Source organism: Pinus tabuliformis, chromosome 3_1 (assembly GCF_031772625.1).
Source record: "Pinus tabuliformis cultivar Carrire ecotype Pingquan chromosome 3_1, CPIR1, whole genome shotgun sequence".
Taxonomy (NCBI): Eukaryota; Viridiplantae; Streptophyta; class Pinopsida; order Pinales; family Pinaceae; genus Pinus; species Pinus tabuliformis.
In genome coordinates this window covers 879914401-879938063 of record NC_142301.1, presented here as the reverse complement: position 1 = coordinate 879938063, position 23663 = coordinate 879914401, and the positions used below count along the sequence as shown (strand labels likewise).

Genomic DNA, 23663 nt, shown 5'->3' with positions numbered 1-23663 from the left:
TAATTTCTCTCATAAGCTTTTCTTATTCCTGACAACACAGACTGTCACTCATGGTGAATCAAATCTAAGTTAAAGTGTCCATCCCTTCTCTAAGAATACATTTTTTGAAGTTACATCCATTTGTCTAATATCCTTAAATATTTTATTTCAAAGAATTTGAAATATATTCCAATGTGATTCTCCTCTGTTTTAAGTAAGCAAAATCTCATTCAGAAAATTCGATTTCAATATCATTTTTTTTAATTTTACAAAACATATAAATGTCTATGTTTTGACCTAAATATATTTCTTGCTATTAAAAAAACATGTAACCATATAACAGTGAGGAAAATCAACTGAAACCTGAGTAATCCAATAGTTTTAGCAAATTATATTTCATTTGAGACAATAGATTATGTCAGCACTTACGAGCTATTCTCCAGCAAGGAACATAATACACATAAAATGGCAACATAGAAAATAATGAAAATATATTAACCTGATCAAGTTAAAGTAGTACAAACAAGATGGTAATGGTTGAAATAAAAAAACAATTGAATTTATGAAACCTAAATTATGACAAGCTCTGAACCTTGTTCTTCTCAATGCTAATGGATTAGAAATTCAACTTATTGCATTATCAAATAATGAATAATTATATTTAACTATATAATTTTACTTCATTCTCCTTCCTCAGGCATAAGAAACTATACAACCTAATACCTGCTTCACCAAATTGTATCTGCTACAAGATTATTTTCAAGAAAAGTATGTTCAAACACCTTCACATGGGCTTAAATATACAAGAAAATTAATTAAGATCTTAAAGAAATGCCCCAAAGAGCATAGAAATAGCCACGAATAACCCTAACAGTGTTTTAATAGTAGTTTATCCAACCTACATTACTAACCAAGAGTGACTCAAAAACCTATAATAATGTTCACAACTTTCACCTATCAATACATAGTCATGGAACAATTCCCCATTGATCAATCAATTAGAAATAATATATAATATCATTAATATGTCCATCTTGATTAACCCTTGTCTACGAAAGAAGCTTTCTTTTAAGGTCAATGCTTCAAAGCATGAGACTTTAACTAAGGATTGATGGGGATTTTAACGGCCAACATAAATGTTTCAAACAGAATAGGTAGAGATGCAAGCCATATCTCATGCAATCGAGTGGCGTTTAGGGTGTTGAAGATTATTATAAGAGTCCCCTTTGTACTAGTAGTCGCAAGGAGGCTACCATAAAGGGTGAGTGCAAAGCAGGCGATGCAACAGTCATGGCTAGTTACAAATCTAGTCCTCTTGAGGCCATAGTGCTTGACTCTCATATGCTCACAGTGAAAGCTTGAGAAGACCAACATGAAGCTATTGGGAGCATGATATACAACACACAAACCCTTAGGGTTTTCCATCGTCTCAGTATGATGCACCAACTTCAAATCCATGAAATTGTACACAAAAATCTTGTGCTCCAACACCACCACAATCTGATCCCATCTTAGCTTCACGACTCGAACTGTGGACCTGAAGGATAATTCCAAATACAGTGGCTTTAATGATCATCCCAGATCATGACCTTATTGGGTGGGTATTGGGGATTCGAAACCCTACCCATGAGGGCCAAAATATTACATTAGAATAACATCTCCACAATAAAAATACCACCATTGTTAAAGTGCCTTCTAGAGGTTTCTCTGAATGAATCATAGTTGTAAACCTGGAAACCATACTTTGTGCCATAGACAAAACATTTGAAGTCCAACCTGGAAATACTACTATGTGCCACAGGAAAAACAATCGAATTCCAACTTGGAAACCCTACTCTATGCCAAAGGAAAAATAGTCGAAGTTCAACTTGGAAACCCTAATCTGTTCCACAGGCAAAACAACCGAAGTCCTCGTTGGACGATACATAGAGCAATAAGGATTATTCACTAGTAGTCTCTGGGGAAGATGATGAAATTTGATTTGGATCGAGAGAGCATAGGGGAAGTCCTATAATTGGGCGGTGAAAAATTCGTATTATCACCTTTCATACAAGAAAAAAAAGAAAACAACCCAACCAAAAAAAAGCCTTAAAATACAAGAATCTTTCATCTTAAATAAAGGTGATAATTCAAGACTTATTTTTTAAAATTAATATCGTTGTATAATTGTGTTGTTTGTTCAAGGTAATCTCAAACATCAAATGTGATAACAACCAAATATCAACATCAAATGTAATAATAATCAAATATGAGCATTCGACATACATTATGCAAGATTCCTCCCAAGATATTTTATCTGTGGTCTTTCCCTCAATTGCGCTTGCATGAGGGATTGCAATTTCTTGTATCTTTTGGCCATTACAAGAATACAATTGTCATTGTTGGCCTATATGGAAGGTCAAGTGGTGAATCTATACTGGCTTAGTATGTTATTGCTTGTGTTTATTATTGTTTGGAAAACAGTTTGTTAGCATTATTGATATTTAACAAAATTATTGTTTGGCATGATAAAACTAATGCATAAATACATTATAATAAGGGAAAGTTAAAAGTTCTTGATTATTTGAGCATTGTCATTTCATGTATGCAGCTTATATAGTTGTGTGTTTGATCCTGTAAATGGTGCAAAATGATTATGTTAGATTTTTAAAATTGGATGAATCTAGTGACAACTGATGTTTATTGATTTGATCTTGTAAGTGGTGGTGAGATGTTGCAAAATAACCATCAAAATTTTTCTTATATTAGATGTATCTAGTGCTCCCCCCAAAGAACGATTCAATTTTCATGACTTTCCAAGGAGTTTTCAAAAACCGCCACTAAATCCCTAAAAAACTTTTAGAGACGATTTTGACAAGACTTTCGCAAGCATAAACCGCCCCTAAAGGTCATTTTTGTAGTAGTTTTTTCATTATATGCCAATTACAAATAAGTTAACCAATATAAAATTGACATCAAATCAACATTCACAAGATTGATGAAGGGGAAAATAAGGGAATTTCAAATTTAGAAGGGCACAAGTTTTAGAGATATATCACGACAAAGATCAACAATCAAGATAGTCTACAAATTAGGGTTTTGAAAGGTACATAACTTAGCATTCGCATAACATTGATTAATATGTAAAATATAGTTGTACCCTATGTCTCCTATATAATATGGAAAATAAGGAAAAAACCCTCGCCTAATGAAGCAATCATAACATAAGTGGAAAACGTAGCTGAGCAAGATGCCCTAGAGGACATGGAACTTGATGATATTGATTTGTCACCCATGGCAGAGGCTTGGAACATAAGAAAAGAGATCTAATGGAATGCCCATAATTTTGTTTTGTTGTAGTAGTTTGATCAGAAAGTCTCAGGAGCAAAATATATTTGGGTTAATTACCATATAGAGTTAGAATATTGAGATTGTAGTAGAGTTGAACTAGTTCTTTAAAATCAAGAGAAGAGGAGTAGTTCAAGAAAGGAGCTCATAAAAGGTTGGTTAAGGAGATTGTGACATGGATAAATAATTTTGTGGTGGAAGAGGATTACGTGTCTTTTAGTTCTACAACCATGGAATTGTAAGAACCATTGCTTGGAGGTGACCTAGAATGGATTGACTTATATTGAATAACAAATGGAATACGGTGCAATGGAGGAAACACAAGCATTAAATAGGGGAAAGTAGGATTTTAATCAAAATGCAATAATTAAGAAGTGGTGGATGAATAGAACAAAGGGGATTCATCACAATACTATGGTAATGAAAATGAGTATTAGTGAGGATGGAAACATAGAGGCACAAGTAAAAGAGTTCAAAAGGTTTCAAAGGTGTCAAGAGAATACCAAAGATTTGTTCAAATAGGGGGATTTAATAATTGGAAAGAGCTTGGAGAGAAGAATAGGTGGGGATAATATGTCTAGAAATTTGGAAGAGAAAAAAGAAGTGATGGCACAAGGAGGTGAGCACATTTAGTTAGATGGATCATGATTGTCTAAAAGGAAGCCTCAGTTTGTAAGGTATTGATTAGCCTATGGAGAGAGATATCATCACAAAGAAAGAAGAGGAAGAAACACTTGGTAATGTGTTCTAATTGTTTGAGCTAGAGGAAGGTCAAGTAATAGACATGATATAGCCTAAGAAAAGTAGATCCAATCCAAACCAACCACCCTATGAAATTTAAAAGCATAGAGGTAATCCCAACCTTTTATTCTACTCTTGACTTGAAAGCACCTTTTCTTAGTAGTTTGGGATATAGTAGTAGTGAAAAAAAAATGAAGGTGGGAATACAAGTAGAAGTGGAATATGTTATGTTTGAATTTTAGTTCAAGTGGGGGAGTAGGTGTAATTATTCAAACATGTCCCTAAGGTTTTATCATGGTGAACAATCCAACCAATGATATGGTTATAGTAGTTCCAAGAACTTTATGATGGTGATGAAAAACCACATTGGTTCTTATGTGGATTCATCTGGAGGGTGAAAAGGATTGTAGTGCTAGTTTCTAAGTTGATAAAGTTCCTAACCACATTGTGGGGGAAGCTTCTTTAATGGTGCATGAAGTTCATATAGATTTATCCCTAGCATGTAGTTAAGGCCTTCGATGAATTAAATATGGTATTTATAGTTAAGTTATAAATGCTAAACATTGAACAAAAAAAAATCACTAAGCTAAAGGAGATTAAGAAAATGGTTGGAGAAAGTTCTCAGGAGTATGATGAAAAATTACAAAACTTGATCAAAAAACTCTCCTATACTATCCATGAAACTCAACACAAAGAATGATCCATTCAAAGTTTGTTTCTCTTTAATAGTGTACCATTAATGCAATAGTCATGGGTGACATAGAGGGATGCCTTATCTTAGGCCATGAGGATAGAATCTTGTAGGGTGAACATCCATTTTACTAAAAATTGTCATGCTTGGTAGGATCTAATAGATAATTATGTAAGGAATTCCTTCTCGGTAAGGAAAATGGTATTACTATTGCTAAAGGGGGTGGCCTACGAGGATACAGTGGTAGCTATTGATGCAAGAGAATAATTTCGACAATTTATTTCAAAAATTGTATTTGTCCTCGAGAAGGTCTTAGAGATTTCTAGAAGATGAAGTTGGTTTCCTTGTTGCCCTATAATTCTGTAGAATTTCTAATTGCATCTTTACATAAATTCTGATAATACACACTTAATTCATTGATCAAATACAATTACATATATACATGAAGTGTTGTCTCAAGATAGATAAAATAACTTGGACACACAATCACTTGGTTGAAAGAATATCTCATCCATACATCAATCTTGGAAGCATCTAGATATAACAACCTTATGGAATAGGAACAAACTCCTATAGATAGAGTGAATCACGACTGAGACAAGTAGGAATTACAATTTCCAAGTCACCCCCTTAATGACTACTTGTCTTGATCTCAATGTGCAAAGTCTAGTTGTGGTAAAACATAACAAAAGAATATGTCGATGTCCATATATAGGAGCAACCATCCACCAAAATGCATGGGTGCCAACCAATGCAACCACTAGTCTATTAGGATGCCCTTTTCATACAAGGTCTTGGCAACCATTATAATTGCATACATGTACCTGTATTTGCAAATTCCCCTCCATCATCATCATGGGTTTTATCGGATTACCCATAACCATGCCCTGGGTTTTATCGGATTAGCCTCAACCATGCCAACAAGGGATCTCAGCCACCAATGCTCAACTCAACCACGAAGGCTCAACATAGCCACGAAGGCTCAACTCTGCCACCAAGGCACTTAATTCATCCATGAAGGCTCAACACAACCACGAAGGCTCAACTTTGCCACCAAGGCACTCAATTCAACCACGAAGGCTCAACTCAACCAGGCCGAGGGTTTTCTCGGCTCACCCTTTACCATGCTAAGGTGTTGTAGTAGCTACAACCACCCTCCAAAATTTTGCCTTAGCACTGTCAAGTACACACATTTCATTGGTTTTCTAGCAACATGACAACCTGTGCATGATAGCTTGTTGCATTCCCCTCACAGGCTGCTTCCCCAGACTTGGTCCAGCTACAGACTGAGCAGCTCCCTCAAGGAATTGCGTAATTCTGGAGGGGAAGCAACCTACCCTATAGAAATTGCACAATCTTGATTAACAACTTGTTGAACTCAGGAATTGCGCAATCCTGTCAGTTAACCTTCCCTGAAGAAACTGCGCAATCTGACCCAACAGGATTGCTCAACCCATAAATTGCGCAATCATGGGCAACAATCAGCTTCTTAGCCTAGAAATTGTACAATCCCTCTGGGCAGCCAACCCATCTTCCTCCCAAAAAATACTCAAAGTTACCCTCAGTCAGGCAGACTATTGCATGTTCCATCGGGTGGACCGGTTCCACTCGGGACCGAGAAAACTTAACTTGCATGCATGGTTTGCTTTTTCTCGAAATAACAAAAAGCAACATGAAAAAAGCATCCCTAGACTTTAAGGAATTGTTTTTAGTAGCTGGAGGTTACATGAAAATATTGTTTTAGAATCTTACCTCCAAGTGTTGTTGTTTCCTATATTTTTGGCATGCGCATCATGAGCATCAAACTCATTTATTTGACACTTCAGAGCTCACTTATTCACATCGATCTTGGAGCTATGACATCCCAGAGCACATCTAGGAGTCTTCCACACATCAAGCTCAACTATTTACGGGTTTGTCCTCTTAACTTGTCTTTTCCTGCATTTCTATCGCTTTTTGTGTTTTGGCTTGTGTGAGTGTTGTCTGCTTGATTTTTGTGAACACTTGCTGTTATTTCTATGCATATTAGCTTGTACTAGCACCATTTCATTTTTTTTAGCATCTCACTGTTGTCGCATGCATGACACTTTTTGGCACAAATGATCGCTGATTCAGTGACTCACTTCACACACATGCATGTTGTTCTGTTTTTTGAATCTTGCATTCACTGTTTGCATGCATGATCATTCACTCCTACTTACACTCAGTATTGTCATGCATTCACAATCACATTTCCTTTTAGTTGCCGGTCGGCGGGTCTAGGGAACCTTGGCCCGGACTTTGCCTCACCAAGACAACATTGCATAATCCTGAGAGGGAAGGCTTTGCCTTCCTCCTAGAAAATGCGCATTTCTACCCAGTGACTCTCCTCTAGTTTTTCATTGTGCAATTCTTAGAGGTAGTGACTGTTGGCCCAGAAAATTGCACAATGCAGTCACTGGGCCTGCAACCCTTGCCAGATGGAATTGTGCATTGCACAATCTCAGCAGCCAACAGGCGAGTGTGGATTGTGAATTGTGCAATTCCAATAGCCACCAGGCCTCCTAGTAGTCTGGGCTACCTTTAGCATAGTTCTGGCAGCCAGTCTCCCGGCCTCCCAGAAAAAATTGCACAACCCTTGCCAGTCAATTCCCAGGTATGTTGCATGTCGTTCCTCAAGTTTACATTGGTTTTAGCTAACATAATTATTTCCATGCATGTTGCCATGTCTCCAGATCTAGTAGGTGTTCATCTTCCCCTCAGCAGTTCAAGATCAATGGCCTCCAAGAGAGCATGATCAAAGGACACCAACAGCAGCACAACTGGAGTAGCAGTTGAGCGAGTGTCTATAAGTTTGCTGATCTATGAAGACACCAAGCTGATTGTAGAAAAGGACATCAAGTTAAAATGGCAAGAGGTAAATGATGCATTTGCAAGCACAGATTGGGATACCTCGAAGACCGCCAAGTCTATGTGAACATCCACTAGTCCAAACTGTACCGGATTGCATGCAAGTATCCCATGTTCCCATGGACGTACATGATACATTGGATCGTCTTGCACACTGATCCCGAGACAATGACATTGAGCAGTGTCAACGGGGTGGAGATTGCTACATTCAGCGCACAGGGTTATGAACAGATGTATCGTACATCGAAGTCAGTGGTCACCATGGAAGACACCCTTCAGCATACCCAGCAGTAATGCCAACTCCAGAGACATCTTGAAGAACAAGTGAAGGAGCCAGCGAAATTCAGGATGACATCCAACTAGGTTTACAAGAGAGAGATACTACAGAAGGCATATCAATACTTGATCATCTTTTCATGTTTCTTGTATGGCCAAGAGAGCACGGAGACCTTCCCACAGATTTGGCTGATCGCATTGGACCAACTGGCAAGTGAAGGTAAAGCATGCAATTGGTCCAACATGTTGGCTCATAGGCTGATGGAACAGGTAACAAGAGCTTGACAACCCCCCAAAGGTTAGCGGGCAAAAATCTACATGTCCTCTTACATCTTGGATGCAATATGTGCCCGTTAGGAGTTCCCGAGCTTGAAGTGGGCATGGACATTAGTGGAGGCCTTTGTGAACACTTATTGTAAAATGTTTTCCGAATGCACCTTCATAGGAGTTATCACACAACTGTCCGATCATTTTTTCACCCCGGTGTATAAGATGATATTTGAACAAAATCCACCTTGCATGTCAAAGGCAGCAATGGAGGCACTGATCGACATAGCGGATTGGTATGCCTCACTGTCTGACACCTTCATACAGATGTTCAACGTGGAGAAGCCTCCACATGTTCTACCAAATTTTTCCTTGGACAAGCTCGTCATGCAAGAAGTATCATACCACATCTTGGCAAGACTCTCAGCTAGGCTACACCAGAAGAACAAGGCACCTTGGCCCGCTCTTCCGTTGCGGATCGGGTTATACAAGAAATGAAATTTCAAGCATGCGGATGTCGAAGCAGAGGTGATCAAGAAATATCCTTTCGACGCCTGAAGTTATAGTCCGTATGACCCTCATTTTTTTGTAAAAGATCACTGCATGAGAGTACAATTTCAGTGGATCCACGGGCATGTCATTCAGTGGAGGAAGACCCATGGGTCCCAATGAATCGGTCAGCATCACCATGGAATGTTTAGTGAAGCAGCGTGAAGCAGTAACCAAGAGAGCACTAGTAGCAACAGCAACAGAGGTAAACATACTAGCGCGCGACAAAGGCAAGAGGAAGATTGTCGACAACATGGAGGAGGAGCAAAGTTGCAAGTTGCAAGCAGATCCACTTGTGAAGAAATCATCTTTGGCAATAGAGGCGATGAGGCAACAACGTGATAAGGGGAATGCGCAAATGTAGAGAGAAAAATGGAGAATGGAGGAAACATAGAAGGAGTTGCGTGAGTTTAAGGAGAAACTCCCAAAGGAATAAGAGCTGCGCAGACAGGAGAAGGAAGCCCAGCAAGAACAGGTACAATAGGGGGTGCAACATGTACAGACAGATGAAACTACACCCGTACAGGTAGTCGACTCATCCAAATAGTTGGGACCAAGAAGACAGGGTGAGCAATCGCAGGAGTAGGACTTTTCTCAAGAGATTGAACAAGCACTTGGGAAAATGGATACGGATATGGAGAAACAAGGTTAGAGAAAGATATCGACCTCATGCCTCACCACCAAAAGGTCGACCCACTAGCTTCTTCATCGGATCCAGAAGTAGAGTAAGTCCAAAGAGACCAAAGAGACACTGAAATCCTTAGAGACAATCTGGAGGGAGAGATGTACAACACCTCATTTGATGAGTCCCAACATAGATTTGTGCAATCTCGCTGAGTGTCGACTCTGGATGATCACACATCTCCTTCGCAGTTTGAGGAATGAGTGATCGTATCTGACGTACCCAAGAATCCAACAACATTGGATGATGCTACTAGAGCATATGCTGAAGCCACTAGTTCGAGTGTTCACTTCCTGATAGCAGAGAATGAGAGAATCGCTAAGGAGTTACAAATGGCCAAGAAGGGATGAGAACTAGTTACAACATCCACCCGAGCAGAGTTGAAGAATGAAATACTAGATGAAGTATTGTCCCTTGACACAGTCATGCAAGCATTGTATTCCAAGTTTGGTACCATGCATAAGGCAGTTGCCCATCTCAACAGTTCACAGCAGCGATGTGCTAGGAGAGCACACGAGGGCTTCACTCAAAGAACCTATGGCATATCACGTGTGTTCATGGCATACTAAACAATACTTCAAATTTGACAACATATTGGAAAATACCTCTAAAAATCACATTATTTAACCCCCTACCTATATGAACCCAATACATCTTCCAAATTTAAAAAACCCCTGTCTTCACTAGATATTGTAGGTATCCATTTTTTATACCCCTTTATATTTTTTCATTAACTTTGAGCTCCATTTTTTATACTCGCCAATATAAAATCCCTTTACCCCCTAATATGTGCTCAATATATTATGTCAGTTTTTTCCTCGTTATATATCCCCCGATATGAACGCATGTGGTATGGTATTGCTCCCGCAATGAAGCCCCCGTGGGAGAGCACATATCTTGTCAAACTTGCATGCTATTGTTGATGACATGCAAACATGGACAATGAGATAGAAGGGAGCCCCATTACACTTGCCCAAGATGATGAAGCCCAGAGCGATCAAGCTGAAGGCATGCATTCAGAGTCAGATTCAGAACTATGAAGATCTCCCACAACTCATCACTAGTCTACAGGCTTCCCATGCACGGGTATTTAGGAGTATGGATGTTGTTGTGTGCGCACAGGCGGTACCATCTATTGTGACACTCACCCAAGCAAAGACAAAGGCATAGGTCTGACTGGAGCTTGACTCGTACTTTGATGAGTTGATGTGCATAGCCACCAGCCCAGACTTGGTGATCAGTGCAAACACCATGCATTTGTATGTTGTTGGTTTGGCTGCACTCAAGACAATGATCTGCATGTTATCAGATGAGTTGGATCAAGGAGCTCAAGCAGTGTACCCGGTTGTTATGGAGGCAAGAGTTCATTTCCAGAAAGATGTCACCTTAGAGTACACGACAGCATTGCAGACTACCAAGCTTGGCATCAGTTCGCTATTGTCGACCACCATGAATATGTCAAAGAGCTAGTCTTCCTACAGTTGTCCGAGTCATAGTGATGTCTTACATGGCTTGCTCAAGCCTATTTTGTCTCACATGGATACATGTGTAGATTGTATGTAATGTCTTGTTAAGTGTAAGTACAAGTGTCGATAGTTGGATGTAACAATCATAGAGTAGATGGAGAGTCATGAGGATAGATGAACTATCACAAAGGGGAATGTCAAGGGCCACCCCACCCTTTTCTATATACGGTCCCTCATAACTCATTGTACAGGCTTTTGGTCAGCCAAGCTTCCGATAGGAGTATCTTAGAGAGAGCTTGGACAATATCGTAACGAGCCTTGGCTTCTCCATTGTGCAGAGCTAGTATATCTCTTCGGAGGAGTAGGGAATAATGACTGTAACATTCCGCTATCGAAACTAGTGGTTGGTCATGGTTGTATTGTATCACTGGAACTTACACTTCTTAATATAATAGAGCCAACACGTTTCATGCATATGTCGTATTGATTTCAGCTATCTTTTTTACTCTAAATGATATATGTATCTGTTTGCTTATGCATGCATGTGTAGCTATTTTTTGTATATGTATATATGAATCTTACTTAAATGTGTTGTTGGTTTAAACATCACTTTGGATTGCTAGCTTGCTTGCCTTCCATGTTGTGATGCATCTTTTCTCATGTGTTCCCTTCTTAACTCCGTGCTTTCACATGTTTCCAAAGGCTGCACTCACCTCACCCTTCGTGAGTTAGAACTACTCATGCACCTTCCTTGACTTACTACATATGTCACACCCTTGCTACCAACAGGGACATCTTACTTGCCTCTGGGCGAAACTACGGTCAAGGTGATACCATCCGACCCACTGCTGGGACTCCTACACTAAACAGTTTGAGGTCTAATTGAGACTTCTTACTGGGGAGATCCCCTGACATGTTGGCGGGTCCAACACCATCAACACAAGGGTTTTGTCTGCTGACCCTAAATCATGCCTACAGGAATCCTTGTCCACTTTACTCTCACACGTGGTTTTTGGCTTACCACAAACCGACACTGCAAAGTGGTTTCCTACTTATCAAAAACCTACAAGTGGTTTCTGGCTTACCAAAAACCTGCACTTACAAAGTGGTTTATGGCTGACGCAAAACCTACAATTACAAAGTGGTTTTAAGATTACCACGAACTTTATGGAGTTACACATGCCTCATCAGGCTTACATTACACACTCCAACTCATGGAGTTACTAGGTACATACTTTCCAAAGACCACTACAAAACATCATAGAATTGCTTACTAATAAATGTATGTGACACATAATACACCATCATCATGATTCTATTCCACAAACTTACACAAACTTTAACTTAAGTTGTCCATCATCCTTTAATCTCTGTTGTAGCTCTTTTGTTGCCATCTTCAGTGTCATGTCTTTATCGTATCCTGCAAATTTGTGTATTGTTGGAATGACCAGTTCTAGCACACACTCATAATTGTGACAATAGTTGGTCAAACCAATGTCACTTTAATAACAACCAAAAATATCATGAAACGACATACTAATACACAAAATTGCATCGCAAACTTAGACACTGCAACAACTTGAAAAATGAATGGCTGCAAAACCAGAAAATTAAATTCATTGGGATGGTAGCAGAAGTTTCTATAGTCGAGTGATGACACAACTCAAAAAAAACCCCCATTGAATGAATGCATATATTAGTGACTCACACCTGGCCACACGCGCAACAGTTCCTTCTCACCAGACTTAGGCACACGAACTTTGTTCAACAACTCCAATGTCCCGGTGATGAGCCAACCTTGGAACAATTTGCTTCCATTAACAAAATTCTTAAAAATTGTCCATTTCGGTGGACTCGAGCTCTAATCGAATCGAACTAAAGGGTCGAATTCCCAACCGTAGTTGAAAATGAACTTGCTACATACTCTTTTTCTATAAGTGAGCATGGAAGTGTTGTCATATCCATGCCTCACAGACACTTAGATGAAACAAAATGTAAGCCATCAGACCCTACGGGTTGGATTCTACATCCAATGTATTCGAACAACAAATCTCACAGACAAGTATCTGTCATCTCTCCCGTGTTCTCCCCAACGTATCATTCACAGAATGAATAATGGGTCCACCCATTTTGTCCCTGTATGCAGTTTCTAATGCATAATAAGAGATCCCATTAAATTCTTTAATGGTGTTAAGGTCGAAAGCCTTGTCAGAATTCAATTCATCTGGGGCAGAAACAACCTCAAGTGCATTCACAAAAGAAATCAAATTATTAAGGGGAGAAAACCACAATGACAACCTACCAGAAGTCACATTGATTAAATACTCCTTGAACAAAAGCAGATTTTTCCCACTGTTGAAGTTGCTATTAAGTAGAACAAATCCATCTATTTTTACTAAGAAAATCACATCTTTGAGGTCGAATTTACTGTAATGAAATGCAAGGAAATACAATTCCTACTGGTGCATTTAATATCAACATTAATTAGACAATTTGAGTGAAAATGCGTGCTGACGGAAATGGTGGTTTTGTCACTATATGCTTCAGTGGATATAGATCTCGCACAGGCCACCCTCAATGCATTCCTTGGTTGAGAGAATATCTCAACCACACAAAAATCTAGGAAAAATATAAATATAACAACCCCAAGGAATATGAACAAACTCCTGTAAATAGAATGAATCACAATTGAGACAAGTAGGAATTACAATTTCCAAATTCTTTAGGATAGACAATCAAGCATGTGGGAAAGTGGAGGGGCAAGAAGGTCAGTGGAGACAATGGATGAGGGAGTCCAAGAGTCTAGTGCGATGATGTTGTTTTGGGTGGTATAACTCGTGCCTATTTCGAGGACAAAATCGACCTCAAACAATATTTCCTGCAACAAAGTTCCTTCCACAACTCATGTCGTGGGAGCTCCAGCCTTCACCTATGACTCCCTTAACACCAATAATGGTTCCCTATAAATTCACCTAAAAATTTAGTGTGAAACTGCCACTTATGCAGGAAATGTAGGGAAAATTCCATCCATGAGCTCACCATTACTAAGTCTTTGTCGTCGTCTTCCCATACATAGGTTGATCCTCAGTTAAGAGTTCCTTCAGTGTCTTCTTCTCCTACTTATATCAAAACGGTGATTACACATTTTATTTCATATATTGTTGGAAATAATGATCCCAACCACTGCAATAAACTGCCTGACAACAACCATACTTGTCAGACGTATTTTTGCAAGTTACATCTCTCTTTGAAGATGGAAGGACTGAATCCATGCGTGAACCGTTCTAAAACGCAACGAGGAATTTAAAGGAGTCAATGTACTTTGGTAAATAGATATGGGCAAGCATTTATTCAGCAAATATTGCCCACACTCCAGAAACACCTGCGCGATTTTGATTACACTCAACAACAACATCATATTAATTTCGCTCTATCATGAATTAAATGTAAAATTGTATGTTGAGTTATATATGAATGTAAAAGTCATTTTGTAAGAGGTTAGAGAGTAAGAGGTAAGAGATAAAAAGAGAAAATGGTGGAGCAAATTTTGGTGGGCGTGTGAAAACAACAGTTACTGTGTTTTACTGTGTTACTCCGCGTGAATGTAGGTTAATATAAACCTTAGTTTTTACTTGGTGAATGAGCCGCAACATCATGTGAATGTATTTTCATGTTTTAGAATTCAATACTAAGTTTTATTGTGTTGCTCCAACCTTATGTTGTTTATCTTTGAGTCTGTGTAATAGCTCCACGAAATCCAGGTTCGTGAAATCCAAGGCTGTGAAATAGCTTCGCGGTGCGCGAAGGTAGTTGCATGAAATCAGCTCCGCAGTGCACGAAGCTAGCTATGCGGAAGTAGCTTCACAAAAATCATAACTCTTTGCCCCTCCGCGAAAATTAATTTTTTTCAAATATTTCTAACATGGTATGAGAGTGGGTTAAACTCTGTTAGTGTAAAAACAAATGTTTTTACTAATAGTGAAAATTGTTTTGAGCGCATATTGTTTTTTAGAAAATTTACCAGCAGGTAGAATTTTTTTTTTACGCTTACAAATGGCAACATCAAGCACAAGCTTGACTAATACTCAAATACATCAATTTAATGGAAAAAATTATGTTTATTGGGCTATTACAATGAAGGCCCTATTTTCTTCTCAAGACATTTGGGATTTGGTGGAGAATGGTTTTCAAGAACAAGCAGATGCAATAGCATACAATGCCTTATCCCAACAAGAAAAAGATTTGTTAAGGGACAACAAGAAGAAGGATTCAAAAGCCCTGTTTTATATTTTTCAAGCAGGTCATGAAAGTATTTTCCCAAGGGTTGCAACAACAACGAAGTCCAAGAAAGCATGGGACACCCTCTAGATAGCCTACCAAGGCATGGAAAAAGTCAAGACAACAAAACTGCAAATGTTAAGGAGAGATTTTGAAACACTTTGTATGAAAGAGTCTGAGAATATAGACTCGTTTTTTACACATGTAAGTGGGATGGTTACTCAAATCAGGTCTCATGGTGAGACAATTGAGGAAATAAGAATAGTTGAGAAAGTTTTGAGAAGTTTGCTAGCAATGTTTAAGGCCATTGTTGCGGCCATAGAAGAGACAAAGGATCTCTCATAGTTCTCAGTGGATGAGCTTAATGCATCACTGGTTTCTCATGAACATAGATTGAATAGAGCAGCAAGCTCCTCATTAGAGCATGCCTTCAAGACACAAGTATCATTTGGTCAAGGTCGAGGAAGAGGAAGATCATATGCTAGAGGAAGAGGAAGAAGCCCACACAGAGGTGGAAGAATAAGCCCTTTGAGCTCAAATGGAAGAGGAGACAATCAAAATCCAAGTCAAGGCCCAAGCCAAAATCAAGCACAAGGTTAGAGGTATGATAAATCTAAAGTTCAATGTCATTTCTGTAAGAAGCATGGTCATTATGCAAATGAATCTAGAAAGAAGCAATATGACAATAGTAACAAACCAAGTGTAAATTTCACAAGAGAAAATCAGAACCGTGATAGCATGTTTTTAGCTTGTAATGTAGCACAAGAAAAACAGAGTGATATATGGTATCTAGATTCAGGGTGTAGCAATCACATGTCAGGAAACATACAAATGTTTTCTGATCTAGATGGAAGTGTGAAATTTGAAGTGACATTAGGGACTGATAGCAAAGTCTCTGTCATGGGAAAAGGAAGAGTTAATATCCTAACAAGGAAGGGGGAGAAGAAATACATCTCAGATGTTTACTTTGTCCCCGGTCTGAAACATAATCCCATGAGCGTTGGATAGCTCATGAAGAAAGGCTACAATTTCTTCTTCAAAAATGATGTGTGCACAATTTTGGATAGGCCTCCAAGCAGACAGTTGATTGTAAAGGTTCAGATGACAAAAAATAGAATGTTTCCCATAAAAATAATATCAGATTTGCAGAAAGAAGATGCACAAGCACAACTATCTATGAACTCACAAGAAGATGGAAGAAAAGAGGCAGCTCTCACACAAGTAAACTTTCAAGTAGAGGTAAAAGATGAAAACTAGTTATGGCACTTGAGATTTGGACATCTCAACTTTGGAGGTTTAAATTTGCTGCATAGGAAAGACATGGTGAAAGGATTGCCACTAATAGAAAAACCAGACAACATATGTGAAGGATGTATCTTGGGAAAGCAACATAGAGAGACATTTCTAGTAGGAAATTCTGTGAGGGCAAAGGCACCTTTGGAGATTTTCCACTTAGATTTATGTGGACCAATGCAGACACCATCAATTCGTGGTAGTCACTATGTATTGACCTTCATAGTTAACTAAACAAGGAAGACATGGGTCTTTCTCCTAAAACAGAAAAGTGAAGTGTTTGAGTGCTTTCACCAATACAAGGCTCTTGTTGAAAAGCAAAGTGGATATTACATCAAAGTCCCTAGGACTGACAGAGGTGGCGAATATATCTCAAATGATTTCCTTCTATTTTGCAGGGAGCATGGAATTCACAAGCAATTTACAACAAGATATACACCGCAGCAAAATGGTGTGACAGAAAGGAAGAATAGGACCATTATGGAGATGGAAAGGAGTATGTTGAAGGCAAAGCATTTGCCAAATGACTATTGGGTTGAAGTTGTTGCTTGTGCAACATATATCTTGAATAGATGTCCAATCAAAAGCATCCAGAACATTGTTCCAAATATGTATTGACCTTCATAGATAACTACACAAGGAAGACATGGGTCTTTCTCCTATAACAGAAAAGTGAAGTGTTTGAGTGCTTTCGCCAATACAAGGCTCTTGTTGAAAAGTAAAGTGGATACTACATCAAAGTCCTTAGGACTGACAGAGGTGGCGAATATATCTCAAATGATTTCCTTCTATTTTGCAGGGAGCATGGAATTCAAAAGAAATTTACAACAAGATATACATCGCAGCAAAATGGTGTGATAGAAAGGAAGAATAAGACCATTATGGAGATGGCAAGGAGTATGTTGAAGGAAAATAATTTTCCAAATGACTATTGGGCTGAAGCTGTCGCTTGTGCAACATATATCTTGAATAAATGTACAACCAAAAGCGTCTAGAACATTGTTCCCGAAGAGGCATGGAGTGGAAGAAAACAAAATGTCACTCACATGAGAGTTTTTGGATGTGTGGCGTATGCACATGTCCCTAATGAGTTAAGGAAGAAGTTGGACAGCAAGGGGGAGAAATGTATATTTGTTGGATATAGTGATGAATCCAAGGCATGCAAGCTCTACAATCCATCAACCAAGAAGGTCATAATTAGCAGAGATGTGCAGTTCATAGAAGAGGAAGCATGGGATGAAATTTAGAAAAGACACTCAATGTCAAAGCATGCATGCCACATGAAGATAAAGAGGAATTAACAACAACAATTAATTCCTCAATAGTGACTCCCTCTACTCCTATTCAAGCACAGCAAAGCAGGAAGCAAGTAACACCATCAACAAATAATAGGACAGTTTCATGAAACCAAGCAAGTGCTTCTCCAATCACACCGTGAAGCGTGACACCAAGTGACATGTCAAGCCCATCTTCAACAAGCACAAGAAGACAAAAGTTCATAAATTTAAATGAAATTTGTGAGCAAGATGAAGTTGATAGTGGCGCAAGTCTCAATTCCTTATTTGCATTATTTTGTCACGTAGATGACCCAATCCACTTTGAAGATGCAGTCAAAGAAGAAAAATGGGTTGCGGTAATGGAAGAAGAAATAGAAGCAATAAAAAGGAATGACACATGGGAGTTAGTGAGCCTTCCGAAAGGAAAACATGTCATTGGAGTGAAGTGGGTCTATAAGACCAAAAGCAACATTGAGGGAAAGATTGAAAGGCACAAAGCAAGGCTAGTTGTCAAAGGATACAAGCAGCAGCATGGAAGAGATTACATGGAGACGTTCGCGCCAGTCGCATGGATGGAGACAATGCACGCAGTTGTGGTGATTTCCGCGCAGCACAAATGGAGAGTGTATCAAATGGACGTAAAATCAACATTCTTGAATGGAGTGCTGAAAGAGGAAGTGTATGTCACGCAACCGCCTGGTTATGAGGTTGAAGGCCAAGAAGACAAAGTGTATCGGTTGAGGAAAGCTCTTTATGGATTGAAGCAAGCACTGCGTGCATGGTATAGCAGGATAGATGCCTACTTGTTGGATAATGGTTTCAACAAATGTGACGGTGAGCCTACTCTCTACATCAAAGAAAGCGAAGGTAAGATTCTCATTATTGTCTTATATATAGATGATTTTATTTTTACAGGCAGTGATGATTTCCTCATCATTGATTTCAAACAAGTCATGAAAAGTGAATTTGAAATGACTGACTTGAGATTGTTAAGATATTTTTTGGGGATAGAACTGAGGCAAACAAAAAATGGCATTTTTATCTCTTAAGCAAAGTATGTGGTAGAAATTTTGTAGAGGTTTAAAATGCAGAACAGTAAGTCCGCACCAACTCCAACTGTCATAGGGTTGAATTTGAGCAAGGATGATTGCAACAACAATTTCAATCCGACATTATACAAAAGCATGATAGGTAGCGTGATGTATTTAACTGCCACTAGGCCGGATATAATGTATGCAGTAAGTTTGGTGTCAAGGTTCATGGAGACACCCAGGGAGACACATTGGCAAGCAACGAAAAGGATTCTGAGGTATGTCAATGGGACAAAACAATATGGCGTTTTGTACACAACGACAAGTGATTTCAGGCTAGTTGGTTACACTGACAGTGATTGGGCAGGTAATGTCGATGACAGAAAGAGAACGTGTGGATATGTTTTTCATTTGGGTTTTGGAGCCATTTCATGGGCCTCGAAGAAGCATCCAATAGTGTCACTGTCAACAGCAGAAGCTGAATATGTCACAGCAACATAAGCAACGTGTCAGGAATTTTGGATGAGAAGGATGTTGCGGGATCTTCGTCATGACCAAGAGGGCGTGACAACTATTTTCTGCGACAACATCTCAGAAATTGCATTGTCAAAGAATTCTGTCTTCCATAATAGGACCAAGCATATTGATGCTAAATGTCATTTTATTAGAGATTTGATTAACAATGATGAAATTGTGTTGCAGCACTGCAGGTCACAGGAACAATTTGCTGACATCTTCACAAAGCCATTGGCATGTGAAAGTTTTGTTTATCTCAGAAACTGTTTGGGAATTTTCAATGGCAGCAATTGTGATTAAGGGGGAGTGTTGGAAATAATAATCCCAACCACCGCAATAAACAGCCTGACAACAACCATACTTGTTAGCCATATTTTTGTAGGTTGCGTCTTTGTTTGAAGATGGAAGAACTGAAGCCAGGCGTGAACCATTCTGAAACGAAGCAAGGAATTTAAAGGAGTCAATGTACTTTGGAAAATAGATATGGGAAAGCATTTATTTAGCAACTATTGCCCACACTCCATAAACACCTACGCCATTCTGATCACACTCAACAACAACATCATATTAATTTCACTCTGTCATGAATTAAATGTAAAATTATATGTTGAGTTATATATGAATGTAAAAGTCATTTTGTAAGAGGTTAGAAAGTAAGAGGTAAGAGAGAAAAAAGAGGTCTCTAGGAGAAAATGGTGGAGTAAATTTTGGTGGGCACATGAAAACAACGGTTATTGTGTTTTACTATGTTACTCCCTGTGAATGTCAGTATAAACCTTAGTTTTTACTTGGTAAATGAGCGACAACCTCATGTGAATGTATTTTCATGTCTTAGAATTCAATACTAAGTATTATTGTGTTGCTCCAACCTTATGTTGTTTATCTTTTAGTCTATGTAATAGCTTCGAGAAATCCAGATTCGTGAAATCCAAGTCTGTGAAATAGCTTTGCAGTGCGCAAAAATAAGTGCGCAAAAGTAGCTGCGCGAAATTTACGTAAATCATAACTCTTTGCCCCTCCGCCTCTCCACAAAAATTAAAAATTTTCAAATATTTCTAACATATATGTGTTGGTAGGACCATGGAAACATAGGCGTAATTCAAAACCTAACCATGATCCATCCTTCATTTCACCTTTTCCAAATATGGTTCTCCCATTACATCGTAAAATGGATTCATTCATTTCACACCATAAGGCAATCTTACTTATCCTCATAACATCCTCTGTGTTCACGTCCTTATCACCGAGCTTCGTATCAACCAAATCCAAATACTTCTCCTCCAGCGCCTTCAGCATCACCCACGTCGGGAAATAACAGAGCCGAGAATCCGATGGCAAAGGATCGAAGTTTGTACCTACATCCGTAGAACATTTTGCACATTATTTCCTCATTTTTCTGGGGTGGCAACTAACGGAGAACAATACAACATTTTCTCACTGTCTTCCTTCCTTTTTCTTCGGTCCAACATCACTGGCTACGCTAATAAATAAAAGTCGGTGTGGAACATTTTCCATGTCCTTTTATCTTAATATTATATTCTTTTCACGAATAAATAATGGCAAGGTTCACAACTCCAGTCAAATCCTTCGAATTTTATAATGAAATTCTAATAAACTAAAGCATCAGGTTCATGTGCTTCTAAATTTTATATTTTTTCAGTAAGGCCTCTAAATTTTATGTGCTTTTGAAAAATAAATAATAATAAGATCCACAACGGCATTCAAATACCTTGAATTGAACAGTGAAATCTTAATCACCTAAATTGACTGTCGGGTTGACGTATGAATAAAAAACATGATAGATTTATATAAATTTGGATCGACGTTAGTCAAAAGCATGATAGATTTATAAAATAAGACAATGTATTCTAGATTTCTGCCCTTGGTTTTGGGAAAATTCAGGCCTATTCATGAAGCCATGGAACCCATCATTCGGTCCCTCAACAACAATCATAACCTCAACACTAGTTTGGGTGAGATTGCCAAACCTACCCTTGCATCTCTGGAGTTTCTCCTCGCTAAAAGCCATTGGAAATGAAATTGGGAAATTTTACTGCAGGTGCCCAGAAATAGAGAGATATGCCAGAACCACCTATGCACGCATCTGTGTGGAAATGGACTTTAGTGCCGGATTCCCAGCTGAAATAAACCTAACAAGTAAAGACTATGTGTGGAACCAGAAACTCGATTATGAAAGTGTCCTCTTCAGATGTCAATCGTGCTTTGAGATAGTCCATCTAGCGAAAAATTACCCAAAAGCCTCCCAGAAAAATTATGCTAGAAAGAATCACCACAAATCTACATGGCGGGAAGGAGCACAAAAAGAACATTACATTGTCATCAGGGAAGAACACTCTCCAGAAAACTCTGAATCACAAGAATTGGGCAAGAAAGAAACAACTCCCAAGACAAGCATGGGGAAAGCCCCACCCAACAGCAAAAAAGTGAACTCGACAACCCCTCAAGCATCAACAGTTATGAGGATTCGTATACTGCACAAAATAAATATTCATTTAACAGCAAAGCAGATCTCCCGGACCAGGCTTCTTCTCCGACTATCTTCAAAAGGACGTATACAACAGATCGCGAAGCTAAGACACCATTGTCCCAAGAACCAGAAGAGATGAAGGAGATGCAAGATAAAGGAAGTTGGAAGACCGTAGAGAAAAAAAAGAAAGCTACAACACCAATCTCGCCAAGAATGACGAGAAGCCAAACAATTAAGACCTAAGAAATTATAGGTCTGATAGACCAATTTGGTCTCACTGAATGTTAACCACCACCATCATCATCATAAAAAAAAATAATATTAGTTTAAAATCTAGTATAAGAAGATTGTATTTTATATAATTTAACATTTTTATATTAAATTTGCAATACGAAAAATTAATTGTCATATCAAGTGGTATCGTATAAATTTACATCAACTCTAAACCATATCAATTTAAATAATATAAATTTATTCTATTTATTACAATTTTATTAAACTATTCTATTAAACGAGTAAAACCATATTAATATTTAAAAATAATATTAATATTTAAAAATATTAATGTGGTTGATATAACCAATTTTTTTTTTATTACAAAACGAAAAATGTCTTACTAATGCACATATTTATCTGATTAATTATGTATAAAAAACTATGGGTCAAATTTAACTTAAGAAAAAAAAGGAATTATAAATAATAATAAAAAATTTATCATGGAGGAAATTATTAGAATTGGAATAATCTCAAATCTCTAAGAAATTGGTGGGTAGGAAGCCACGTGGCATGAACATAATTTTTTAAATTTATTAAAAGTAATGGACCATTTTACCAAATAAAGTTATATAAATGAATGTTATAAATAATATCTAGAAATTTTGTTTTTTTATTATTTTTATTTTTTATTATTTATTTATTTTATTTTATTATTATTATTATTATTATTATTATTATTATTCTCAGTACGAAAAAAAGCCAGATATTATATTAAAAACAAGACAGGCATCGAATACATATTTTACATATAATTGGCAGAAGCCAACATCTAAACCTTGTAACAAAAATATAAGCACTGTAACAGTCAGCCTCAAAAACTATTACATCAGTAGTATGCTAAAAAGGAACCAGGGAAAAGATGACAAAGCAAAAGGAGTATGTCAGAATTCAAAAGATATCCAAAGATATAGCAAAATCATGGCGATAGTAAGATAGTACCCAATAGATAGGAGAGAGACCTAAACTCTCGTTTGCAAAGTGCAACAAGCCAGAGAGAACCAGAAGAAGCAAGTTACGTACCAGGGAGGAGGAAATCCACAATCTGGTAAGTATTATCCCTCAGAGAAATATCCATTTTCCACTTACCAGATTGAATTAGAAGTCCTTTCTTTGATAGACTGTCTGCTTGAGTATTCTGTGACCTCTCAACATGTTGAATAGACCAGTCCTTTTTCCTTTCCCAGTAATAGTCGATTCTGTTCATCCATCCAGCCAGCTGGGTGTTTTTAATGGGATATTTTCCAATGACATGATCAATGATGATTTTTGAGTCCCCATATATCTGAAGAATCGGAATGCTTAGGAAAGTGCTGATGTGAAGGAGGCCCGAAAGTGCCATGGCTTCTGCTTTGTTGTTTGTTCCTCGCCCACCATTCCAGTGAATAGAAATATTTTGTTCCTCATTTACAGCAATGAAAACACTGCAGGCACACATTCCGTTTTGCGCTGCTCCATCAAAAAAAGCTCTAGGGAAAATCATCTGTTTGAGATTGTCTTTCACAATTTCATCTCCTTTTTTATGATGTATGGTCTTTTGTGGTAGAGAATTGTACAAAGATATGATCTGTTCAAAAACTGACTGGAAATCTTTCTGCCTATTTTGGAACAAGAGTTTGTTTCTCCATTTCCATATTGTC

General features: G+C 38.1%; 1 pseudogene; it reads right to left on the bottom strand.

The window, feature by feature from the left end:
- Positions 1–1080: 1080 nt before the first annotated feature.
- LOC149190406 (uncharacterized) lies at positions 1081–23461 on the bottom strand (annotated as a pseudogene).
- Positions 23462–23663: the final 202 nt, after the last annotated feature.